This window comes from Acomys russatus, chromosome 25 (assembly GCF_903995435.1).
Source record: "Acomys russatus chromosome 25, mAcoRus1.1, whole genome shotgun sequence".
Classification (NCBI taxonomy): Eukaryota; Metazoa; Chordata; class Mammalia; order Rodentia; family Muridae; genus Acomys; species Acomys russatus.
In genome coordinates this window covers 29,006,560-29,033,715 of record NC_067161.1, presented here as the reverse complement: position 1 = coordinate 29,033,715, position 27,156 = coordinate 29,006,560, and the positions used below count along the sequence as shown (strand labels likewise).

Sequence of the window (27,156 nt, the reverse complement as noted above, 5' to 3'; positions counted from 1 at the left end):
AAGAAAACAGCACACACACACATCTGCCTCAAAAAAATTCCAAGGAAAAGTGCCCATATTCAGGAGAAGGTATATGTTAAAGAAGAAATGCTTACTATCTTTGGCATAAACCATAAGTAAGATGTTGAGCAGGAATGTCTCACTGCTCGCGTTTATGTTTTGGTCCAAATCTGAAATCATTGGTTCTGATAGCCCTGAGAACAAAGTTTTACCTGAACTTTAGTTCTTCCCTTTCTTTTCCATCCTCACCTGTCATTTTAGAGAGGGAGAGGGAGAGATTATAAGACTCACCATGTATGAACGTGGGCCTAGGCATCTTTTCAGGATCCATATTGATGACCTGTCGATCTACTGGAGCTATGGAAGCTGGGCTGCACGGGCAGAGACTGTAGAGAAGTCATGTTTAAATTCTGGAGTGAGGCCACAAGCTTGAGATTCTCAATTATCAGCAGAAGATTGTGATAAGAAGGGGGGGGGGCGCATAGTGAGGAAATTCAAGACACGAGCCTGAGAATCATAGTTGTTCATATAAAAAGATTCCCAGGGATAGTTTAATTAAACACATTCCTACCATAGACCCTAGTTTTCCTTAACATAATGACAATCAATGGCTGAAGGCAGATTCATTGAACAGGAGCCAAGAAAATGGTAGCCATTGGAGAACCCAGCGGTCTAATGTGGACAATAATCAAACTGCCGTCAGATGGACCCAAACACGGATCATTGTTTTATTCACTAAGGCCTGGAGGTGTCCTTTAATTTAGAGTAGAATGGAAACAGAAATCAATTAATGACTGATTGCTGTTTCTCCTACAAATTGATTTTGAGTTTGGCAGTCTGAAGATCCCACTGTGCCCCAATCTATGTCTGGACTATGACAAAATACAGCCAGGAGCTTGGATCAGTTCATTGGACACACTCTTCAGGCCCTTCACAAAGAGTCTCATTCTCTAATAACAAAATAAGTTTAACTTCTACATTTTCTGCACTCTAGCTTATAGTAGTAATATTATATTATTTTAATTAACCTATAACTTTTATTTTTCAAGATTTATTTTTATTTGTGTGTGTGTGTGTGTGTGTGTGTGTGTGTGTATAGCCTCTGGAGTGGGCAGGGGGGTTGTTGTGGATGCCCACAGGGGCCAGCAAAAGATGTTGAACCCCTTGGAACTACAGTTACAGGTAGTTATGAGGCACCCAACATGGATTCTAGGTTCTGACTTTTTCACCCCTGCTAAAGGAGTGCATGCTGTTGACTAACAAGTCATTTGTGCATACCTATTAGTCTATATATCCTTCAGAATCCAAAAAAGGTTTGATAGTGGACCAGTTGTTTTTTTAGGCATCCTAAATGTTTCTAGAGATAGAAGAGCTAATACAGATATTGTTTTGAGATGCAAAGTACTGAGCCTGGAAGTTGCATTTGGAAGCCCTATAAACCAGGACCTTACTGAGCCGTCTGTTATGATCTTATCAGTGTCCATTCCTGAAAGGTTGGCTTGACTTTGCAATGAGCAGGAGAGAGATGGGAAAGCAAATCTGTTAATGCCTGGCTGCAGCTCTTGAAGAGGTCCAGGGTAGGGTCTCTGGGGTAGGAGGCAGACGCCCTTCCAGTTTGTTTCATCTCTTGGGTCACCAGAGCTGATGGCTCAGGCAACTGATCAGGATTGAAAGAAGAAAGAGGAAAGGGAGGCCAGGGTTTCTTCTCTGGAGACTGGCTGTACTGCAGCTGAGGAGGAAAACTTAAACTGACCACAATTTTCCTATAGCTGAGGCTGTAAAAGCTGCTTCTGGCTAGAAACTGCAGGGGAGTCATAAAAGGAGGCTCTTTGATCTGTAGATGGGCCTCTCTGCAGAGATCTCTAGTAAGCTAATATAAACTTAGACCTGCTAGCCCTAAAAGGCTGATGGTAAAGCCCTGAGTCAGTTAACTTATTTGTGAGTCTACAGGGAAATAAGAAATAACAGAAAGAGAGAAAATAAACCATTTACACACACATACATTCAAGAAAAAATGTGGATGAAGTTAGGCATCTTAACTTCAACTAAAGCTAAGCTTCCTAATTTCAACATCATTGATTGCTGGTCACTATACTTATACTTCTGAAAAAAGAGAATTACCTCATAGTCAAAAGAGGGTAATTCACCATGAAAACAAATGAATTTTAAAACACAACAGGTTATATTTTAAAGCTAAACATTTCTTATCTAGGTATCTATCACATAAGTGCACAGTGTGTTCAGAGTGACAAAGGTCCAGCTATCTCTTAGTTCATAATGAGTTCAGGACAATAATTTTGTCTGTCTTTTATTCTAAGAAACAGTAAACTTAAAATGACAGCATATGATGCCACAAAGTGACAAGGTATAAGGAATTATAACGAAACAGTTTGCATATTTAGACATTAAGGCTCATGTTTAGTTTAGACATTTCTAGGTAGTCCTATTATATCTTGGATTCATGGGACATTTAAACCAACTTGGCTATATTTATGGTGAATAGCAGGATTCCTGGTGTCATCTGGAGTGGAGGCTTATCTGAGGCCACAAATCTGCTTCAAGGCTATCCCTAGTGAGGCATCTGGAGGTCCACAAAAGTATTTATTACAGCCATAAACTCTCTAAAATTGTTTTTGAAGATGTAAAACAATTAATTTTTAAACTATCTGAATCAAATCAGGAATTCTGTAATCAGGGATTAATTCATCTGAACACCAAACAGTACATTTTCGACAAGATCCTATAGGAAGTTTGCTCAATCAGAGTTGGTCAATGCCCAGAAAGTGACAGTTCACACCAATGCCAGATTTTTTTCTTTTTGTTTTTTCAAGACAGGCTTCTCTGTGTAACCTTGGCTGTCCTGGACTCACTTTGTAGACAAGGCTGGCCTTAAATGTAGTCTTGGCTGTCCTGGACTTGCTTTGTAGACCAAGCTGGCCTTAGACTCACAGTGATCCACCTGCCTCTGCCTCCCTGGGTGCTGAGATTAAAGGCATGTGCCACCATGCCTGGCTCTAATGCCAGATTTTAATGAGAAACAGCAGTGCACAACTGGCAAGGTAGTCAAAGGTTGGAGGCAATTCTGGGGTGCATCACAGGTGCAGAATACCAGATCCTTTTCAGAAGTCTCTCGTGCCTACTGAACTCTTCCAAATCAATGGCTCCTGACAGCGTGTCAGAGGATGAAAGAAGTTCTGTTGGTGCGTCATGGTACAGACCTTGCAAAATACCAGATCACCTCCTAGACAGCCCACATGCCTGTGAGCTCTATTTACAGGATGGCTCTTAACACAAACCTTTGTTGAAAAAGCATATATAACTGCGTGCAGTGTCCCCCCCACCAGTCTACCAGAAACGCACATACATAGACCTATGCCTGAAGTCCTAAACTTCTGACATCCCCACTCCTCAGCATCCCAAGCCTCTTCAAAGATAATTATCTGTTAGGTCTCATGCTTATGAGATTTTTTTTGTTGGCTTCCCGCTCTGGGGGGAAATTTTCCTAAGACATTACTCCGTCACACGCTATGCCATGAAAGGTTTGGCCCAAATGGGCAGCTGGCAGGAATTCATACTCTCTGTCACTCTGGGAAGAACTATTCATAGGTCCTTGAGTTGGGTTATTTGTCTTCTTATACAGAGAGTGGATGCCTACTATGGAAGACCTTCTAAGATGAAAATGTCTGCTCTAAATGACCATTACTAACATCAAGAGGCTAAGACTCAGAGGAAGGCTATGAGTTTTAGCATTGTTTTCTTTACCACCTGTTGTATCCAGAATTACAGAGGCTCTGAAAGTCATGCTGCTGTTCTTTGCTTTCTGTTTGACCAAGCTATTTATTTAATTCTTTTATATCTCAGATTCTCGTGATATATAGTATAGGGCTTTTGTGATTAAATTAAAGTGCCCCAAAATATAAAGTACTATCATTTGACCCTCCATCCTCATCTGTCCTTCCATTCATCCATCTACTTGTCAATGGTATCATTTGTTGAGAATACACAGAAAAACAAAATCATATTGACTTCTCTGCTGAAACTTCTTCCTTTAAATAGTAGAAGCAAGAAGGTGACACCTTGTGAGATATGGCCACAGCTTTATTAGTAAGGTATTGGCTGGAACACCTTTTAATTCATTGTTAGTGTCAGATGCATTGTGCAGATTTTTTTGCAAAGAGGCTGCAATTTGCCCTTGTTTGTAATTGTTGTTCTTTTAGCACCCAATATATTGAATGTACTTTCCAGAATTCCTCAGGTGTCCGCAGTGTTGTGCCATACTGAGTAAGAATGTGCCCTTTATGGCTTCTGGTTCACACTCCAAGACACTTGCCCTCTGTCTTGCATTATCATTATCACACAAATATAAAAGTGATGGAGTAGAAGACCGTGGCCCTGCTTTTCCTCCAACCACTAGCAGTCTGAGCAGCATTTCTTGAGGTCTCAGCACTGGACACATAATGAAAAAGAGAGTCTTCAAATTCTGCTTGGAATCTGCAAGGTAAAGCCAGCACAGGACACATTGGCAAAGGGGGACTCTGAAGTGGGGAAGTATGGTACAGGGACTGAGAGGAATTGTGTGAGTCAATGAACAATGATCTAAGAAGTGTTTTTGCTGTTTAATTGATGCACCCGTACCATGCTAATGGGCTGTATTCAAATAGTCAGTGAAGTCAAATCAAGCTAGATCCTGCTGGTGCAAAAACTGTAGCTATCATCTTACAGGAAATAAAAGGGGATCTATTCTAGACCCAGTTTGAGTGATCATAGGCCAGGAACACAGATTTAGGTTACCCCAAATTCCATGTTCCAATGTGGAAGAAGTTTTATGAAGGTTTCATATCTTTCCAGAGAAGAGAAAGGCATTAATCAAGGCAACTTTAAAATACATTGGTGGGCACATCAGAGAAGCAGGTCCAGTGAAATTGGCAGGGTGATGGGGAGCTATTCTGTAGACCTATGATGCTATGTGGTGATGTTCTTAGCTTTTGAATTGGGAGAAGCTAATTCCTTGCAAAGCCAATGGATTCTAAAAGCTTTTTACATATTGTCACAAGATGTTAGTTCTAATACAAAGGTGAGCAAGTAATGGCTTTTCTAGAGGGCCAGAACATAGCCTCTGGACTTGCAAAGTTCCAACTTTCCATGGTACTAAAATTCTTTCTAATCATCCAATCAGTCTCTGCAGACAGATTCTTTTCAGGAGTTTTCATTCACAATCATGAGGTCAAATTGCTACATTGTTAGGGATTTTGCCTCTGACCTGGTTGTCAAACACATGCCTTATTGAACTTAAATTATTTTAAAATGCTCTTCAAAAAGTTTTAAAGTAGGAATGGCCAACCAAAGACTGGCCTACTTGAGATTTATCCCATGGGGGAGAACCAATCCCTGACACTATTAATGTTACTCTGCTCTGCTTGTGGATAGGAGTGTAACATAATTCCTCTGAGGGGCTTCACCCAGCAGCTACTGCAAGCAGATGCAGAGACTCACAGCCAAACATTAGACAGAGCTCAGGAAGTCACATGGGAGAGTTGCAGGAATAATTGAGGGAACGAGAGGGGTCAAGGACTCGAAAGACCTACAGAGTCAACTAATCTGGGCCTATGGGGGCTCACAGAGACTGAAGCATTAACTAAAGAGTATTCTTGGATTAGTCTAGGGCCCCTGCACATGTAGCAGATTCATAGCTTGGTCTTCATGTGGATCCACCAACAACTGGAGTGAGGTCCCTCTCTAACTCTGATGTCTGCTTTGGATGCCATTACCCTAACTAGGCTGCATTTTCTGGTCTCAGTTGGAGAGGATGTTGCCTAGTCCTGCAGCAACTTAATGTGCCAGGGCAAGTTGGTACCCATGGGAAAGAATGGGGGAAGGGGTGTGTGGGGGTGGGGAGAGGAAGGGGACTGCAATCAGGGTGTAGATTTTACTCAAATCTCATGACAAATTTGTACTATAAATTACAGTGGTATTTGAATTTATTTAGTATGTCTGTGGCATATGATATCTTGCTTCTATATGCAACCCTTCTTAGCTCTGTTTCCAGTATCCTCCTAATAACACATTGAGATAGGAGAATTGCACCATTCAAATAGGCAAACTGCAAATCAGGGCTCCCATCCCTTAGGAATCTGTTGTCAAATAATCAACAAAGAAAGCCCTGCGTTCCTTTGATGCTTGACCCCTAGAGTGTCCATCTGTCCCCTGATAGGTTAGCACCTATCAAGATGTTGCAGAATGAACTGACAGGATGATTTGTATTACTGAACCAGCTCTGCATTTTGCAGTTTTGCATTCCGGGCCTTTCACTTACCAAATGTCAGATTTGACTACTCAGAAAAGACACCAGCAAGATATGGTTCCTGCTCTCATGAGTGTCATACTCTGGACTGGAAAGACAGACGCCTATTGCACAGCAATTAATTTAATCCAATGGTGGTTTGAAAGTACAATGAAGTGAGTACATACCATGAGTGTCTTTCTGGGTCTGGCTTACCTCACTCAGGAGTATCTTTCTAGTTCCATCCATTTGACTACAAATCTCAAGATTTCCTTGTTTTTGATAGCCGAACAGTATTCCATTGTGTAAATGTACCAGAGTTTCTTTATCCATTCTTCAGTTGCGGGACATCTAGATTATTTCCAGATTCTGGCTGTTATGAATAAGGCTGCTATGAACATAGTGGAGCAAACGTCATTGTTGTGCAGTGGAGCATCTTTTGGGTATGTACTCAGGTGTGGAATAGCTGGGTCTTGAGGTAGCACTGTTCCCGATTTTCTGAGAAAGGATCAGATGGATTTTACAAGTGGATATTAGACCAACATAGATGTCCTCTGAGAGACTCCACCCAGCAGGGGGTGGGGACAGACTCTGGGACTTGCAGTCAGACTCTGGGGAAAGAGCTGTGAGTTGTATGAGAGAGATGATGGAGAAGGACAGGGCTTGGGGGAGTATCAGAGGCTCCACAAGAGGACTGTCAAGGCTAACAGATCTGGACCCAAGAGATCCTGAACAACTAATACACCAACCAAGAACAGTGAAAGCAGAGGACCTGGACCCCCTGTTTAGATGTAGCAAATGGGCAGCTCATTCTCCACATGGGGGAAGGGGGGAGCAGGAGACTGTCTCTGACAAGATCTCTGGTACCTGGGATTGGATTACTCTCCCTTGGCAGAAAGGTCCTATGGGAACACAGAGGAGGGAGATGCAGACAGTCCTGTTGAGACTTGACAGGCTGTGGTCATATGGTGAGGGAGGAGGACCCCATTTGTCAGAGGTATAGGGGAGGGGAATAGTTAGAAGGGGTGAGGAGGGTGAAAACAGGAGGACAAGAGCGAGGAGATTACAATCTGGATCTGATGTGAATAAATTATAATAATAAAAAAAGAAAGTACGTAAAGAAGACTCATATTAGACCCATGAGAGGAATTCATTGAAGAAGGGACACGGAAACTAGGGAACTACCAGTGGCCTGTCCCTTAGCAGGCAAAGGAAGTCCTTGGCAGATTATAATTTCATCATGTCTAGGTGAAAGATGGTGAGCTTTGTAGAGCAGGAAAGAGACAGTAGTGAATTGTAAATGAGGACCAAATTATGGTAAGCATGCGTGGGCTGGCAATGGAATCTTGTTGTTTCACAAGTTGTAAAATGTTCCCTTGTGTTTTTGAAAGTATTGACTACTGCATTTGCAAAAGAGATAAATTAAGATTAACACCACCCCAAAAATTACGGGGGAAATCCAGCTAAGAGAACAATTGGAGAATTGCCATGATTTATAGGTGAGATTATAAGAGGAAATCAAACACAGCAAACTGATGTTTTCATTGTATACATCATAGAAGGACTATGACTATTTGTTACTCCAATAACCACATTAGGATGTTAATTCCTTGGGTCCCTTGCTTTCCCTTTCTACAGATGACATTAAAGCTTGTATTTTAAAACTATGACTACTCTGTTTAGTGGCCAAGTTCACTTTGCTTCTCACCCATCCATAGAGTTGATGGATAAAGCAGCACACAACTATCCCTTCCTTAAAATACCAATATCAATGCTGGGATGAGGTACTGTGGGGATGGCTCAGTTGGTAAAGTACTGGTCACACAAGCATGAGGACTGAATTTGGATCGAAAGAACTCCTGTACTACGCCTGGCATGGCTGAGGGTGTATGTATCTATACCATAAGGTGGCAGAGACAGAGAATGTCAGGCCCTCCCTGGCCAGCCAGCCTAACTGAAATAGTGAGCCCCGGGTTCTGTGGGAGATCCTGTCTCACAAAAATAGAGATGAGTTAAAAGTAAGCATGCTGACTTCAACTTCTGTCTTCCAACAGGTATGCACATGGGCACACGTGGGCATACACACAGACACACATACATCACACACACACACATATACACACACATATCACAAAAGAGTTTATATAGACGAGAGCTATTCCTTGTGCTGTTGGTTTCTCCAGTGGCTTTTTTTTTTTTAAAGATTCATTTATTTATTATGTATACAGTGCACATTAGATCACATTATAGATGGTCATGAGCCACCATGTGGTTGCTGGGAATTGAACTCAGGACCTCTGGAAGAACAGACAGTACTCTTAACCACTGAGCCATCTCTCCAGTCCCCTGTACTGCGTATCTTTAATTTTTGCCTTTTTGATCGAAAAAATAAACATTTTTTTAAAAGAATTTTTCTAAAAAAATTTTAATCTTTTCAGATAAATTGAATTTTATGTTTTTTTTTCTTTTTTCTTTTTTCTTTTTTTTTATTAATTTATTCTTGTTACATCTCAATGTTTATCCCATCCCTTGTATTCTCCCATTCCTCCCCCACACCCATTTTTCCCATTATTCCCCTCCCTATGACTGTTCCTGAGGGGGATTACGTCCCCCCTATCTATTCTCATAGGGTATCAAGTCTCTTCTTGGCTACTTGCTGTCCTTCCTCTGAGTGCCACCAGGTCTCCCCCTCCAGGGGACATGGTCAAATGTGAGGCACCAGAGTACGTGAGAAAGTCGTATCACACTCTCCACTCAACTGTGGAGAATATTCTGACCATTGGCTAGATTTGGGAAGGGGTTTAAAGTTTACCTCCTGTATTGTCCTTGGCTGGTGCCTTAGTTTGAGCGGGACCCCTGGGCCCAAATCTGCCTATCATATTGTTCTACTTGTAGATTTCTAGAACCCTCTGTATCCTTTTATTTTGCTATTCTCCCATGCGTCTCTCATTTAGAGTCCCAATAGGATGCCTTCCCCTCTGTCTCAGTTTCCTGGTAAGTGAAGGCTTTCGTGGGACATCCTTGGGCTAGTATGCAGATATAAGTGAGTATATACCATTTGATTCTTTCTGCTTCTGGGTTAACTCACTCATTCTGATCATTTCTAGCTCAATCCATTTATCCACAAATTTCGGGAATTCCTTTGACCTCTACCTAATTCACTGAATGGCAGCATGTGAGTGCTTATTCTGGGTAGATGCCAGGCAGGTGTATGTGCACACGGAGAAAATAAGTGAGGACCAAGCATGCCCAGACAGCAAAGACTACTTATTCTAAGTTTGCCATAATAAGAAAGGGAGCCTGCCGGGTCACCCATCACTTATGTTTCGGCACAGGGAGAGGGGAAATGCGATGATGAACGAAAGGGAACGAGGGTTCAGAAATGCTCCAGTACGGGGAAGCTTTAGATGGGCCCGAGAATCGTGTATGGTTGGTTATAGGTACATCTTCATGTTTCTCTGGTTAATCGTAAGTTGTATACAGAGACAAAGACTTAGAGAAGCTGCCACTAGCTTATCAAGAAAGATCTGGCCATTAGAGATGGGTTATCACAACGCCCTTAAGCTTTTAGGATGGCTAGAAAGGACAACATTTTAGCCTCCTGCAACTCTGGCTTCCTCGGTTGTTTACTAGAGATGGGGGCTGGTTTCTGGACATAGTGTTATAAATTATAAAAGGCTCAAGTGAAGCTGTTAGTTGTGTATGTGTGTGTATCTATGTATCTGTGTGTATCTGTGTGTCAGTATGTGTGTGTATGTGTGGGTATGGGTGTCTGTGTGTGTCTGTGTGTGTATCTGTGTGTCTGTATGTGTGTGTGTGTATGTGTGTTTGTGTGGGGGGTGTCTGTGTGTGTGTGTATGTGTCTACATGGCTATGTGTGGGGGCTGAGAGATGAGCATGAATATGCATGCATGTGTGTGTGCATGTGAACCAAAGGTCAACCTCGGGTGTTTTTCCTCCTCAGGAGTACCCACCTTGTGTTTTGAAACATGTATTTACACTAGCAACCAGACCTCATGGAGACTAGCCTGATTAGCCAGCTACTCTCAGAAATCTGCCTATCATGGCCTTCATGGATTACCAGAAAAGGAAACATGTACTACTATGATGACCAGCTTTTTAAAAGTGTGTGCAGGGGAGGAAGGGGCTAATAAAATGCCACTCCCCGTGCTTGCCTGACAAGCATCTCACTACTAAGTTATCTACCCCAGCCTTTCTCTTTCTCGGCTCCTGCTTTTACATCTGCTCATATACTGCCCATTTATAGACTCAGACCTTCCATATGTCCTGTGCCTGATGCTGAAATCCCCCTGGCTTCTTAGTGATCCTAGGAAGAGGCAGCACGGACAGCTTCAGGAAGGAGGCAGTTCATCAGAGAGCTCAGGTGGTCTCTGAGCAGCACAGCCTGAGTTCAGATGTTCTTATGTCCCTTTTCACAGACCATCCCGTTCAGAGACACACCATCTTCCCTGGGGGTTGTGGGTGATGCTTAGTGTGGTATCTGCCATAGTTCCGAGTCAGCTTTGCTGATTCCAAACTTGACCATAGAAGCTCTCTTCTCTACCAGGACTTTTCTTAGCTCCCCACAACACCCACTTCCTGCTTACTCATGGAAAGCTATGAACTTAATTGAGGAGCATCCACAAAACCTTGTGAGGGTATATATTTAATTAGGACTTGAACAACTCATAGTAACAAAGTGAAACTACCTGGCCACGTGAACCCATTCCATAAAGCAGGGACTTTGGAGACTTATGCTTCTACGCTTTCCCCCACCACAACAATCGCCATAGAAGAATTTAATTTCATATGTAGAGAGAAAGAGCCTGAGGGGGTGGAGAGAATACACTATCATGTCACTCGTTCATGCCTGCGATTTCTTGGCTTCTCCCTAGTGCTGGGGAAATGATTAATTTCTCGGGAAGGAAGCCAAGAAAATCATGAAAACAGCAAAAATATCTCAACTGCAGTTGCAGAGCACATAAACTTGTCAGTGGAGTAAGTGATGAGAAAACTGTTGGGTTTCCCCTCATTAGGAGTGAAGTATTTTATTTGTGTATGGTGTTGTGGTGGTGGTGATGGTGTGTGTGTCTCTGTCTCTGTGTCTCTGTCTCTCTCTGTCTCTCTCTGTCTCTCTCTGTCTCTCTCTGTCTCTCTCTGTCTCTGTCTCTCTCTCTGCCCCTCTCTCTCTCTCTCTCTCTCTCTCTCTCCTCTCTCTCTCTCTCTCTCTCTCTCTCTCTCTCTCTCTGTGTGTGTGTGTGTGTGTGTGTCTGTGTGTGTGTGTGTAGGTGTAGGTGTTGTATCCTGGCATGCAGGGAGAGGGCTCTGGGCTTAGGTAAGCAAGGCATTAGAGAGACTATTTCAAGGTTTTGTTGAGCTTCTCAGCCACAGGATGTTGAATTCTTTGCCAACAGTATTGATTGGCTAATATGTATTGAGTGTTCCCTGGTGTGGTGCACAGTGGGGTACTTTACAATGTGTGACTTACTGACCTCTGGGTGGTATTGTGGAAGCAGTTTCAAGAACAGGCATCCATTAGAGTCAGGGGAAAAAATAAAAGACAGTGTCCTTTCAATAACAGCAGCAGTTCGTACAAATGGACATGTTAGGATGTGCAGCGCATTCTGCTCAAGGCTGCCTAGGCAGTATTGCATTTACGTTTCCTAGCAACCCTAGCAGCAGCAGGGCAGGATGGGGTGGGGAGCATCTATAATTGGACTATCTAAAGTTTGGAGAGATGTAGTTATGTCCTAGTTAGGGTTACTACTGCTATAACAAAACACCATTACCAAAAAAGACAGCTGGGGAGGAAAGGTCTAGTTGGCTTGTACTTCTTTATCTCTGTTCATCATTGAAGGAAGTTAGGACAGGAACTCAAACAGAGCTGGAATCTGGAGGCAGGTGCTGATGCAGAGGCCATGGAGGGGTGCTACTTACTGGCTTGTTCACTATGGCTTGCTTAGCCTGCTGTCTTATAAAATCCAGACCCACCAGCCCAGGTTTGAGACCATCCACAATGGGCTAGGGCCTCCACCAGTTTACAGCTGGATTTTATGAAGGCATTTTCTCAATTGAGCTTCCCCCTTTGAAGCTAATTCTAGCTCGTTTCAAGTTGGCATAAAACTAGCCTGGACAGTGTACTAGTTTTAAATGCAAGATTTATTTTGGCTCATGAGATGAGAGTACAATCCATCATGGTTTGGGGGGGCCTGTCGGGTGAAATGTTAGGCTGCCAATCACACTGTATCCACAATCACAAAGTAGAACGAGATGAATCCAGTGTTCAACTTGCTTTCTCCTTTTTATTCAGTCTGGAATATCAGCCAAGGAAACTGTACTACTTGAATTCATTTCTTGGTTATGCCTTTCTAGAAACATTCAGGTAGATATATCCAGGCTGTGTTCCATGGTGATTCAAAATCAAGTTGACACCAGAGTAAGTGGGAAAGTCATATCCCACTCTCCACTCAAATGTGGAGAATGTTCTGACCGTTGGCTAGATCTGGGTAGGGGCTTAAAGTTTACCGCCTGTATTGTCCTTGGCTGGTGCCTTAGTTTGAGCAGGACCCCTGGGCCCAAATCTGCCTATCATAATGTTCTACTTGTAGGTTTCTAGGACCCTCTGGATCCTTCTACTTTGCTATTCTCCCATGCTTCTCTCATTTAGAGTCCCAATAGGATGTCCTCCCCTCTGTGTCAGTTTCACTCTGGTGCCTCACATTTGACCATGTCCCCTGGAGGGGGAGACCTGGTGGCACTCAGAGGAAGGACAGCAGGTTGCCAAGAAGAGACTTAATACCCTATGAGCATATACAGGGGGAGGTAATCCCCCTCAGGAACAGTCATAGGGGAGAGGAATAATGGGAAAATGAGGGGAGGGAAGAATGGGAGGATACAAGGGAGGGGATAAACATTGAGATGTAACAAGAATAAATTAATTTTAAAAAATTTTAAAAAAGAAACATAATAGAAAAAAACAAAATCAAGTTGACAATGAATGTTAGAAATTGTGTTAAGTAACTTAAAATATCTATGGTAAGACCTAGTACTTAACCTAAGGACTTAGGTACTGACTCCCAAAGCAAAGCCTTAACCTATTGTGGAGGATTTTCCTCCTGGCCCTATCCTGGAATAATGACCCATAAGACTCAAAATATATTTACAAATTCCTAGGTCATATAGCTAGGCTCATCTCTGACTAGCTCATAACTTAACACATTTTACTAATCTACATTTTGCCACTTGGACCATGTGTCTGTCCTCTTCACATCTTGCCAGAAAAATCTACATTGCCTGGCTCTATCACAGAGTCCTTTCTGCCTGGTGGATCTTCCACCTCCTATTTACTGCCTCCAATATAAAACATTAGTTTTTGATTGACAGGTGATACTTCCATACTGATACAAGAAATTCCTTCTACATTAACCACTGTGTTCCATTGCCTCCCAGAAACAGGTCAGAGCCAAGGACTGTGATTATAGCTTAAGGGTGGAAATATTTACAATGTCAAGCCAGGATAAATACTTGGGTTCATTGCCAAGTACAACTACAAAGAAAAGAGGGTGATGAACGTTCCCATTTCTTGGTGTTCTTGTACAAGGCTTTCAAAAGTACATATCCAGAGCCTACTGGGCTTATAAGGCAGCCAAGGAGGAAGAAATGGTGCTGGTCAGTTAGTTTCCACAATAGTCTCAACCTTCATAGGCTGGAATCTGTGTTATGAAATCAGTGTCAGGAAGTCATATAAGGTCTTTGTTAGAAAGATGATTCCAATAAAGTTTGGGAAAGGAAGATTTTTGGAAGAGACATTTCATTATGAATAACTTATTGTTTTCATTTTAATACATGGACCAACAAACATTTCCTGTGAAGTACCAGACTAAAGAGATTTCAGTCTTTAATATCCATGTATGGTCTCACATCATGTGTCTCTTTACTTTCATTTACATAAACACTTAGTAATATAACAACTGATTCTTAGTTTACCAGCTATACAAACTGTGGCTTACAGACTATAATTGGCCAAACGCTGCTATGGCAGACAAACCCACAGTTCAGAGAAAAGAGATGATTTGTCTAAGGTCATAGAACTTGGGTTTTTCAAAATCAGTTTTGTAGGTCTTGATGATGAAACTGAGTGGCTACAGGCTGACTATGTGCTGAAAGGGTATATTCCATGGGCTTTGTGGAGGAGATACATGTACACAGGATAATAGAACACATACCTACCCCTCAAGGCCCCTATAGGTCTACAGAGAGACAAGACTGGGATGCTTAACAAGTTCTCCAGCAATATAGAATCCTCCCCCATAGCAATACATAAGTCATTTCAAGAAAAGTGACTTTCTAAATGGTGAGTTCCACGTACCTATGGGAAAGAAGTGATTTTTTTGACAGCTCCTAACCAAGGGCAGGGGAGAGTTTGATGAATGTCTGGGCAGAGGGATCTGTTACTCTCCATTTCTCCTGCCTACTGAGAACTGGTTTTGAATTTGTCCTAAGGCTGCTAGAAGTAAGATTTAGTAACACACTGACCTTTTTCACTTGGACCACAGTCTAACCCACTTTAATCCTCTTGTTAAGTATTCTTGGGATTTGAGGGCTGACTCTTATTGGCAAGGTGCCCATCACTCAGGGCCCTCCCTGAAGTCCTCTTACTGGTGGTTCACTCTGCTGGGACATGAGGGTCTGTACTCAGTCAGGTTCTCAGTAGAAGAGTAGAGGTGATTGACTGTGCTTGGATGGATGAATCGATATGGGCTGGGTAGGCCAACAAAGCCATCTGTGATCTGGAAAGCCTGTGAAGCCAGTAATTGGTCCTTCCATCAAAATGCCTCAGCAATTCTGATCTGACAATTCCGGTCTGGAAGAGTCTCTGTCTCTCTGTCTCTGTCTCTGTCTCTGTCTCTGTCTCTGTCTCTGTCTCTGTCTCTGTCTCTCTCTCTCTCTCTCTGTCTCTCTCTCTCTCTCTCTCTCTCTCTCTCTCTCTCTCTCTCTCTCTCTCTCTCTCTGTCCTTATTAGTCAACACTGGAACATGAAGAATCTGGAGTCTTATGGCAGCAGTAGCAGCAACAACAAAGATAAACATACTCATCAGCAAGAAGCAACAGCAGGCAAGGACATAACAGTGCTATTTTCTCAGACTTGCTCATATCTGGGCCCTGCAGGAAGATGTATCCCCTGGAGAAGGGTCTTCTCCTCCACTTCTTAGATAATCTTGGAAATTCCTTTATAGACCCACCAAAAGATTCTTTATCTTAGTTGATTGCTGACCCAATCAAGATTAACACTTACATAGTCTTCTTTCTAACACTCAGATCTTGGAAGACCTGACTGTGGGAAGGGAAAGTATCATCAGTGAGTCTCTTCAGAAATGGGTAATGATTGGATTAATATTGGGCTGAAAAGTACAGTGCACTTAAATAGGATATGAAGGGAAAGAGAAATAAAGAAGCTAGAATGAAAAATATGGAGGTAGCATTAAGCCACACCTCCAAAATCTGTAAAAGACTGCAAAGATGTGTTCCAGGAAATATCCCAACATTCGCTCCCTGAATGTCTGATGGACACTGCCTGAAGTTGTATGCTACTTTTAATCCAACTCTGTAGCCTGTGACAAGTGTTCATGGAGTGGAAGGAGTAACAGAAATGTCTAGAAAATAGACTTCTTTCTTTAGTCACACATGGCAGAGTTAGCTGATTGTTATCCTTCTAGGATGTGGCCTTGCAACTGGGAGATAGCCCCATACACACTCTGAGACTGCATCTCCAGGATTTCTTTTGCATTTAAATGGGAATAGGGACTTGTTATTATCCATTCAAAAGATTGGGACATTATATGTGCTACTTTCTTGAGATGGTCCATCAAATTGTCAACCCATATTGCCCATGCCCCCTTTCTTCTCCCATTTGCTAGGTGGAAAACTTTCAAGGTGAACTCAGAGGTTGTATATTGAGGGTATCAGAGTCCCTATTACTCTGAGTCTAAAGGTCTTAGTATATTACCCAACATGGTACCCACTAGCCACTTATAGATTTTAAATTTCAGCCCTTTAAAACCATTACAACTTCTTATCTTTCAGGCTGCTCTGGCTAGAGTCTACTAAATTGAAGAACACAAACATGAAACATTCTCTTTATTGTCCAAAGTTATTCTAGATAGCTCTGACATATTGTATTGGTGCTTTTATATAATTAAATTTCATGTTAACTTTCACAGTTGGTCTCCACTTACATATACAAAAGTTGGACAGGATTGATGAGAGATTTTGTTAATCTCTAAAAACCTTTGTTTGTTTGCTACTGCATCATTAACTTTTATCATTGGCTACTATGACAAACTTTCATGAAAAAAGAAAAAACCTACTAAAGAGAGTCTATTTTGGTTCGGAATGTGAAGCTTCAGTCATCAGGCAGGATCATAAGGCAACTGATCACATTGCATCTGTAGTCAGGAAGCAGGGAGGGATGACTGCTAGTGCTCAACTTGTTTAGTCAGTTATATTTAGCTGAGGACCCAAGTCCACTGACTAATGCTACTCATACGTAGGGTTCACCTTTCTACTCCAGTAAACCCAATCTAAAAATTTCTTCACATGCCCAGAAGTGTGACATCAATGTTAATTATCTGAATGCCTATCATATATCCAACACTGCTATAGTGCTACATCAGCAAAGATGACAGGCTGATTTCCTGACTTCAATAATCTCAATGTAGTAGGACAGGTGGTAACATTTTTCTAGATACAAATCTGGGCTCATTTCTGAAGAAGCACCAGTATTCTCCTTTACCTGTTCTCTAAATATTAGATTGATTCCTACAGCTTGGTCACTGATCCAGGGCCTGACTTGGGAAGTTCAGAGGATGAGGAGCGACCCAAAAGAAAGTAGGCTTACAGAAGTATGTGCTGAACTTAACCTGCTAGCTTTGCTGTTACCTTCCTAGAGCCTTCATACACTGTTTTCTTGAAAGCATGCCTTGGTGAATCATCTAATAACTGCTAGAAGCAGATACTTATATCCCATTGGCCAAGGCACTGAAGACAAGAGAAGGATGAGAATGACTTGCAAAGCAAACTAATGGCCCAAACAATGTTGAGTTATCCATTGTCTCTCTTAATGTGCTCTCACTTCCTGCTACGCTACATGAACATCACACATCATGTTCTCTACACATTTGCTGTTTATCTGTCTTTTTCCATAGACAGTATGTTGTGGGGAGGAAGAGATTATGTCTGTCAAATGTATCACCACATTCCAGGGATATAAAATGCAATACAATGCAACAAAAATTAATTCCTGTCACTATATGTTGATAGTCATTCTATCTATGTGTGTGTGTGTGTGTGTGTGTGTGTGTGTGTGTGTGTATGTGAGAGAAAGAGAGAGACAGACAGACAGAGACAGAGAGACAAAGACAGAGAGGCAGAGAGAGAAAGAGAGAGATTCCTGATGTGTAATTATACTATGTATGGAATCTAATAGATGCTATATGAACAGAGATATAGAGGCCTAATTGTGTAGACCCTAGTTTTTTGTAAGATTTATTTATTTATTTATTACATATGCAGTGCTCAGCTTACATTACATGTATGCCTGCACACCAGAAGAGGGCCACATATCTCATTACAGATGGTTTTGAGCCATCACATGGTTGCTGGGGCTTGAACTCAGGACCTCTGGAAAAGCAGACAGTGCTTTTAACTGCTGAGCCATCTTTCCAGCCTGTCCCTGTTTTTTTTAATCCTATTTTATTTAGTGTTCCTTAATTCCTCTCCCTCCCTTCCAACTCCCTGACCCTAGGTAGGAGAGAAAGAACGTTAGCAGGGACACAGTCCATAGACTTCTTTAGACTTAGTTCTGGCTGGTTAAGGTCATCAAGTTCTTTGGGAAAATACCAATTTCAGTTATCAGGATATCTTGAAGTGCAGCAACAGCAAACAGCAAATTCAGCATGACAAACAAGAAGCCTTTTTCCTCCTCAGAGCCTTTTCCCCTCTCTCTACTCACCCTGCGTCCTCAGAATCCCACTAACTGCAGCTGACAAAGACCACATCCCTCTCCATGCTGCGTGAAGCTGTTACCAGTTGGCATAAACCATGCCCTGCACAAGGCAATTATCCATGATGGACAAACTAAAAGCAACTCCATATCCCATACTTGGGATTAAAGGAAAAAACCTGTTTAATAACAGAACTGAGTCTTTAAAGAAACCGTAACCTCCACTACAAATATGTTTGTGTAAGGGTTGGGTAAATATGCATATTTTTGAAGACCCTCCTCTTGGGTCTCATTGCGTCATGAGCAAGGTAACATCTTCTCAAACTGTGGTAGTCATGAGCAAGGTAACATCTTCTCAAACTGTGGTAGCTGTGAGGCTCACGCTAAGTGTTATAAAAACATACATTGCAAGCTGGGTGTTGCAGCACATACCTGCAATTTCAACACTCAGGAGGTGGAAGCAGAAGTATAAGGACATCCAGGGCTACATAGTAAGTTCCAGGCCAGCCTGGACTACATAGTAAGATCCTTTTCTCAATAACAACAGCTCTGGAGACTCCACTCCTCAGAACTAATGATTGAGGAGGCTGCCTGAAAATTCTCCACCTTTAGCAAATTGTGTAGTAATTCTGGTATTACTAGTCTACTTACCATATTTCTCAAACGACTATGGAGGTATAATTTTGTCTCTCAGAAAAAAGAAATGCACTTTCTACCACTTCCCAAGTATGTTCCACTGAAGAAGGGCATCTTAAACTTAGGGTCCTGTCAACTTGAGGATGCTGACCTACTTTATATTCATGTGCCAATGAATTATAAACTAGCGCATCTTCATTTAAAAGGGGACATCTGGACCTCTGGGAGCATAAGTAATGTGATGATGTTGACAGAATGTAAACTTCATTCCAAAATAATAAGGGCAGAATTGGGGGTATCAAAAAATTCAACCACTCCCCTTGTCCTAATGTTGATTTAATGTCAACTTTGTAGTGCTTGGGAAAGAACTGTTCATAGCACAAATCAGTAACATTACTCCTACTTAGAGCAACTCCCATGTGCTGTATCCACAGCTGTGCCTGTTTAAACACACATTGCTTGGCCCTGACAGCAGGCTTCTTTTTGCCTCTTGGACTTTCCTGTGAATTAAAATGTGTTATTCATAACTCTCCTAACTTCCAAGTATTTGAAAGAACAGATGTGAACCTAAAAGAATAATCAACTCCTGCTAATCTTGCCTAAGTATGAATAGCTACACTTGGGTCTCTAAATCTGTGATGTTGGCATAGCATGAATTGCCATATGGCCGTTCAGGACTGGATGAGGTATTATGCTTATGGGAAAACTGATGACTTAGCTCAACAATTATTAATCTCCTAGACACTATAGGTGAGGACCCAAATATATAGGAAATATTTCTTGAACTCATATGTCTTATGAGCTAATTTGATACAGAATATACATGTGAGGTAATTCAAGTTTCCAATCTTATTTGCATAGTTGCTTAAGCAAACAAACCACCACTCAGAGTCTCAGGATGCCTCACAGACCTACCAAGCTGAGCCAGCTATGAAGAAGTAATGTCAGAGCATCTGTATTTTTAACAAGGTCCCAAGTTGATGCAGATGACCAGGCAGAATTTGAAACGTGCATGTCTTAAAGTACCATGGATAATTTCAAAGAACAAAGCTGTCTTGTGCAGTGTTGACATAAGTGGTTAATCTGGACAATCTATGTGTTCACTCAATATTCACTGAGTGTGTAGTGCCTGCTCTTGATCTGTTATTGTTTGATAGGGTTGAGAGCTATGTAGAGCCTCTGTAGCTTAGGGCAGGCTCACCCAGAGGACAGTCTACAAGCACAACCAAGAGACATGAGATGATGTTTCAAAACACAGGACCTTGTGACAAAGAAAGCCAGGAGTAATAGATGCCACAACATTGGACCAGTCAATTTTGTTACTTATACATGTATTGAGAACTTCTTAAGTGTCAGAAACATGCCAGATACCAGAGAAGTCATTAGCAAACAGTGACATCTGCCTTCATGGGTCCATTTAAAAAAAATTTTTGAGAAAATAATGTATAACATAAAATTCACTGTTGTGTTTTCCAGAATATCATTAAGTGTATACATATTACTACTTCCCATCTCCTCCAAAATGCTGTACCATTTTAGTGAGCACTCAGCGCTCCGATCTGTAGTCCCAGACAACTCTCCGTTCTTTCTGTTTGTATGAGTTTGACTCCATTGGATATATTCTATATGCACAGAATTGTACTGTATCTCCCTCTTGCGTCTGGCTTATTTAAATTAACCAACATTGTCAGAGTGTACTCTGTTGACATAAAAACCGCATATCTCATCTTAAAAGGAATAAGAGATAGCTTACCCTCCCCATGGCCTAGTGTCAATCCCACTAGGAGACCAGTAAGACCACTACAACAATTTTGAGCCAAATTTGAAGCAAGCCTTAATTAAACGCTGGCCAGGTCCAATGCTAGACTCCCAGAAAGTGGCAGTGAGTCACATTTTGCAGAGACTTAAAGAGACAAGCTCGTAAGGCCACCGTATTTCCCATCAGGTCCAATCAGGGGCGAGCATACATCCTGACATATTTCATGCCCACATACCTGTTGCCCACATGTGATAAGTGCATCTATTGCAGTTGAGTCAAACCAACTTGTTTGGGGGAGTGAAAACATCTGTGGCTTGTTATCTCCCATAAACATAGCCTCCAGCATTTCAGGAAGTATGCAGTTTATAGGTATTTTTGTTTCATGGACATCTTAAGCACAGTAATTAAAACTTAAAACATAACTTTGGCTCTCACAATAGGAACACAAATATAGGTTACCCCAAATTCACATTCTAATATGGAAGCATTTTCTCGGGGTTTTTATAGTTTTATGGAACAAAGAAAGTTTAGAATACATCGGTGGACACACCGGAGAGGCGGGTATGAGGCTGGGGGAGCTATTCTCTAAACCTAAGATGTTATCTGATGACATTCTTAGCTCTTGGACTGGCGGAAGCCAGTGTTCTGTTGTGTTAATAGCCTCTAAGGGGTTTTTATTTTATGACAAAGTGTTAGTTGAGACACAGAGTGGGGCAAGAAATGGTTGTCCTAGAAGGCTCAAAGTAGCCTACGATGAAGTAATAGCATCTGAACCTACAAAATTCCAATCTCTCCACAGTACTGACATTCCAATTTGTCCATAGTCCCTGTAGACTGCTCAGAGCCAAACACAGTCTTTTCAGGAATTTCCATTCACAGCTCTGTGAGGATTCAAACCCTTTTGCTTCTACCCCATCACATGCACCAATCCCATCTGTCTCAGCCATCAGTACCTGGCGGATGCACCAGGTGTTTCAGATAACTGCCCGAGTCCCGGCTTCCCAGTATGCTTGGCATAACCCCTCGAGGTGAAATTGCTGGATCATATGCTAAATCTACAAGTAAATGAAGACCCATGTTATTTCTTCATGGAAATTTCATTATTCTGCAGCCTTTAATTTGGAGGAAGGTAGCAGATGTGTCATTCCTGTCAGGATTTTATAGGTACTTATAATAACTATTTCAGAAACCTTCAGTTTGGCTACTTAGGAGTCACACTATAGCTCCGGACTGCAAACCCACAGCCTACTCCATCCTTTCCCCCCTCTCCATCCGCCTGTCTCCATTTACAATGAGGACAGCAGAGAAGCCCAATTCACCATCCAGAGTCCAGTCCCACAAGAGGCAGCAAACTCCGGGTCAAGATGACCTGTAACGCGTGCCTCTGAATCCCCCTTTGTCAAATTATCCATAATCCTCTTGTCATACTCCAAAGAACAAGCTTGTAATTTTAGAGAACTTGAGCTCTGCTGAGTTTCAACAAAGTTCTAGGAGTAAGTCACTGGAGAGTTTTAATCTTAGCCTTACTCCCTCTCGCGGGGTAGCCCTGGACAGGTGATCTAACCTTCACATTCTCCCCTCCCTACTTCTGCCTCACTGTGAGATCGGTAATCCATAAGGGCAAGCAGGGTCTTCTGTGTGGTCTTCACTCAGCTGCAAAGGACTTGAGCTTCTTTGTTCCTGTGTCTTTGTGTCAGCACCTGAGACCTCAGCCCCGGTGGCGGCAGGAACACTTTGCTTTGCGCATGCGCTCCCCATGACTTTTAGGAACTGATCTAGGGCTTGCCGTTTTTTTTTACCTGCAGCTTTTTACAGTTAAATGTCTGGTCTCAAGAGATGAGTTGTCCGGGAAAAGCTAAAAGTCGCTAAGGGATGTAGCTGTTCTCTGAAATCTCTTACTCCCCCCTAGAATTGTGAGAATTGAGGTCAAACAATATGAAGAATGTTGCCTCTGGTTACTTCAGCTGGTCGCTGTGGAAGTGCATTGGGTAGCCTTACTTCCAGAGGCAGGCTGTTTGTCCACATTGTCATTGGTGCCAAACCCAGGAAGTCTTAGTGTTTGTCAAGGAAACAGCTGTCCCACAGTCCCACAGAAAGCATTATTGAGAAGCATGTATTTTCCAGAAAGTTTGGTATGGTGCCAGAGGAAGGGCTTTTCCCTTGCCTCCCACACCAAAGACCTTGACATTTTCGTGAGCCAAGTCTTCCTTACTAAGTCGCCCGTATTGCTGTATCACTGCAGGGACTCCCTGCACTGCTTGCTGCTCTCCCCTAGGACAGGCAGATCCTTTTGGTTCCTCCCCCGCCCCCCCCCCACCACACCTCCTGGTTTCTCCCTCTTTACATTCAAATCACTTCCCTCTCTCAGAGCACCCTGAGCAGCTGTCCTCCCAGGTCCCACCTCAGCTGGCTTTTCATCTGTAGCATCTAAGAAGGCAGGAGTAGGTCAGATCGTCTTAACTATGTAAAACCCGGTTTTGCATAACACATTTTCATCTTGCTGGTAGAAACCTGGACCGCGTGAGACTTGTTACATGGTCATAGACATGATGTGGTGCGCCTCTTCTGGTTTCTGTTCCTCTTCTTATAAATCCACCAGGAGTCAGATATGGAGGCTCCACCCCATAGCCTTCCTCAATCCTAATCACCCCAAGGGCCCTACCTATGCTGTATATCTGATCCGTCCTTTTCATTACTTCACAGTGGGAATGAAATACAACTCAAAACATATTCAGTCATGACCATAGCTATGATTTTTTTTTACTACAATAATTTCTACAGATAACTTGTGTGTGTGTGTGTGTATGTGTGTGTGTGTAAGTGGCATATGTGCATGTGTCCATAGTATATGTGAGTGTATGTAGGTGCACTTGCCCTTGTGGATATGTCTGGAGACAAGAGGCTGATGCATGTTTTTATCAATTGTTTCTCCATATCATTTCTTGAGACAGGGATAGGGTCTTTCACTGAACCTAAACTTATCCATTTCAGCTAGAGAGTCTGACTCCAAATCCCAGGGACCCTCTTATTTCTGTACTCCAGTGCTGAGCTTATAGGTATGTACCACAGCTAGATTTTCATATGGGTGCTGGTGATCTGAACTCGGATTCTCTGCCATACACAGCAAGGGCATTATCGCGGAGTCCCCAGGGCTGTAGTCTTTACTGAGCACTGATGTTCATCCTGTGTATTTAATACATATCGGGCAAGCCTTGCTTTGTGGCCCTCTACAGTGCCCAAAGGAAGGCTGTAAGGACTGTAGTTTTGAAGCTAATATTTACAAATATTCCACCTCATAATGATCCATAACAGATGTAAAGGAGTACATGACATACCGTTTGAGGCAGAAGGTAACAGCATGGCATTTGGAACTGAGTTTCAGAAACACAAGTGTCTATCTCAAGGATAGTGTCATCATGAAGCACTGGGCTGAGTGACATCTATATGCCTATCCCAGTATTATTGTCAAATACAGACCTTGAAATTCCAAAATCACATCACAGCTTGATGAAATTAAAAAGCTACCGTTCTCTTACCTCTTCTCTTTCTGCCTCCCAGCACCAGTGCATTTGACAAGGAATATAATGACACCCAGTAGGAGCAATACAATGTATCCATTCTCTATTTTGTGGCTTAGAACACAGAAACATTACAGCTGGAACAACACACACACACACACACACACACACACACACACACACACACACACAAATCCAAGTTCCCTCCTCAGTTTTCTGTGTAGAGGTCCATGCTGGGTTGATATGTTGTGCCAGCCTCATTTCTCAGCTTCTCCTGTTTTCACCCCTTTTCCCATCCCTTAAGCATGCGTTAGTTGGTCTCTCCTTTCCTACTACGGGTTAAGTATATAGTGTGTGTCCAGATGGTAATGCTTATTGGAGAGGTGATGGAGACTTCAGTATGTGGTTCCACACAGGAAGTAGGTCATTGGTGATGTGTGTATTGGGGCGAGGACTGTGGATTGTACCTCAGGTATGGCTACTTCCTCTGTCTGCTTGTTGGCTGCTCTGGAGTGAGCAGCCATGTTCCTCTACCCACTCTATGCTGCCTGCAGTGTTGCAAGCCTGCTATGGACCACAGCCTTTGAAACCATGAGTTAGAACAGAGTCCCTTCCTTTAAATCTTTTATGTCAGGTTAACATTCTCCATCCCAAAGAAGAGATTACCTTCTTCCCACCACAGTCCCGTGTATCTAGAGAGGAAGTTGAGCCTATTGAGAGAGAACTTAGGGCCAGATTCACTATTTACTGCCAAAGAGTGAGTCTAGCTAAGCTGTTGGGGTTGTTTAAGTCTGTTTTTACATAACAGAGATAATGGCTGCTATGTCTAAGCTTCTTGCTTAGACAGTTTCTCCTCCCAGGAAATGGTCCTTAAAGTCTATTGGCTGTGGGGGAAGAGACCATGATATTACAAACAAAAACAAACAAACAAACAACAACAACCTCGGGAACAAGTCAGATCTCCTTTATCCTTTACAAAGAAACAAACTTGCCTTTGACTGTTAGGGTGCACCCTTAAGTCCCATGTACCCTCTCTACCTTATCTGGCTTCATGACAGAAGCTTTACAGTCAAAAACATGATGCTCCTTCCCTCCATCCCTTAGCCTGAGACAAACCCTCCTGACTTTGTACATATTTCTCAAGAGAGCCACCAGAGGTCAAATGCTGCTCTTGGTTGATGGTGCCCTGGTTCTTCCTGTTGTATTTTATACTGTGGGGTCCCTCGGTTCTGAACCAACTGTGAACATGTTTCTCATTATTCCCTACAAACGGGGGCTTTCTCCTAATTTCCATGCAAGGTAACACATTGCTTTGGGATTTGCATGCTTCTGACTGTCATGAACTCTGAGCCATTTTTTTGTTTTCATTTGTTGATTCCGCACATTACCAGGTCCTCCTGGGTCCTTATTGGCAGGCTGATCTTTTCCATTTCTTTTATTCTTTTCTTCTCTTGCCTTATACACATTCACTGTGTTGCATCCATACCCAGCTCAGGAATAATTTTTGTCTTGGGTCTCCTTATCAGTAATAGGAATAATCATTGACATCATCAAGATCATCACCACCAACACTATCATCTTCATCGTCATCATCATGTCGTCGTCGTCGTCGTCGTCATCATCATCATCATCATCTTCCCCACCACCATTCTATATCAAAGAGATATTGAAAATAGTAAACAAAGTAACAGACACATGATTCTATGTATTTGTACACTGAGTAGTTGACACATGTTAGCTATTATCAGCCTTACACCACTGGAACACGCCAAGTAGATTCTTTTTATTGGCACAAGAAGCATCGTTCCCACTTTAACCCTATCCTTAAGCTCTCTTCCACTCTCCCCCATTCTTCATTCCTTATTCCTGTAAATGTTAGGGCAGAATTACCATTGCACTGTGTTAAAGACATAGGAAGTGTCATACAGGAGTCCTTCCAGGAATAAGGGTTCCAGATTGTTAGACCTTGATATAAATTCTGCCACCAAGGAGTTGAATAATTTTGACCTAGCTTCTAAACCTCTGTCTGTGAGATTTAGTTACCCTGTCTGGAAAATCAAAATAGTTATAGCTATTATGCAGGATTGGTATAGGAATTAAAAATACTGATGCCTAGCATTGGGTCTGGTATAAAAGTCTCACTGAGTGAAGAAGTGAGATAATAGTTTTAGCTTGGAAAGACATTTTTGTTTTTGTTTTGTTTTGTTTGAAGCAGGGTTTCTCTGTATAGCCTAAGCTGTCCTGGACTTGCTTTGTAGACCAGGCTGGCCTTGAATTCACAGAGATCGACCTGTTTCTGCCTCCCCAAGTTCTGGGATTAAGGGTGCTCACCACCACGTCCTGTTTTTACATCACTAAAAGCTTTGCTGGACAGCCAAGTTCATCCACAGTTGTGCCTCAGTCTTTTCTAGAAGCTTCCATTACTACCTTACTTCCTAGGAGGCCCCTCTGCGGGCTGTGTACCTGAGGAAAGTGACCTCAAGGAAGTACTATTATTTTCTCCATCACTCTTTCCTAGAATCCCAGCTCCATCCTCCTCTTTATTCACCATTTCTTCATCTTGTGTTCTCCTAGGACCAGATCAACTTCTCCTTCATACAGTAAAAACATGTTGATATGCTTAAGATACTTTTGAATCTGTACTTTACTATACTTTTTTGCAGGAAGAAGTCCTTCTACATTGGATTTATAAACACATCATTGTGCACACTGATTTTCTCATTGGTGTATTTTAAGATCGCTTCTTCCACGTTAATTTTCTCCTTGGTGACTTTTGCTGTCCTGCTTCCCCTACAATACCAAGATACATATGGGCCAAGTATAAAAGTTAATAGACTTTTGTTGCTGTTATTTCTTAGTGGAGTTTGTGTGTGTGTGTGTGTGTATGTGTATGTGTGTGTGTGTGTTGTCATGTGGGGGTACATGGGTTTGTATATGTGTTTATATATGTTCATGTGAGTGA

At 42.2% G+C, this 27,156-nt stretch overlaps 1 protein-coding gene across 2 annotated transcripts in view; it reads left to right on the top strand.

Annotated features, from left to right (window-relative positions):
• Sgcd (sarcoglycan delta) overlaps positions 1 to 27,156 on the top strand; it is a 365,504-nt gene that overhangs the window by 58,508 nt on the left and 279,840 nt on the right. The window lies entirely within an intron of this gene.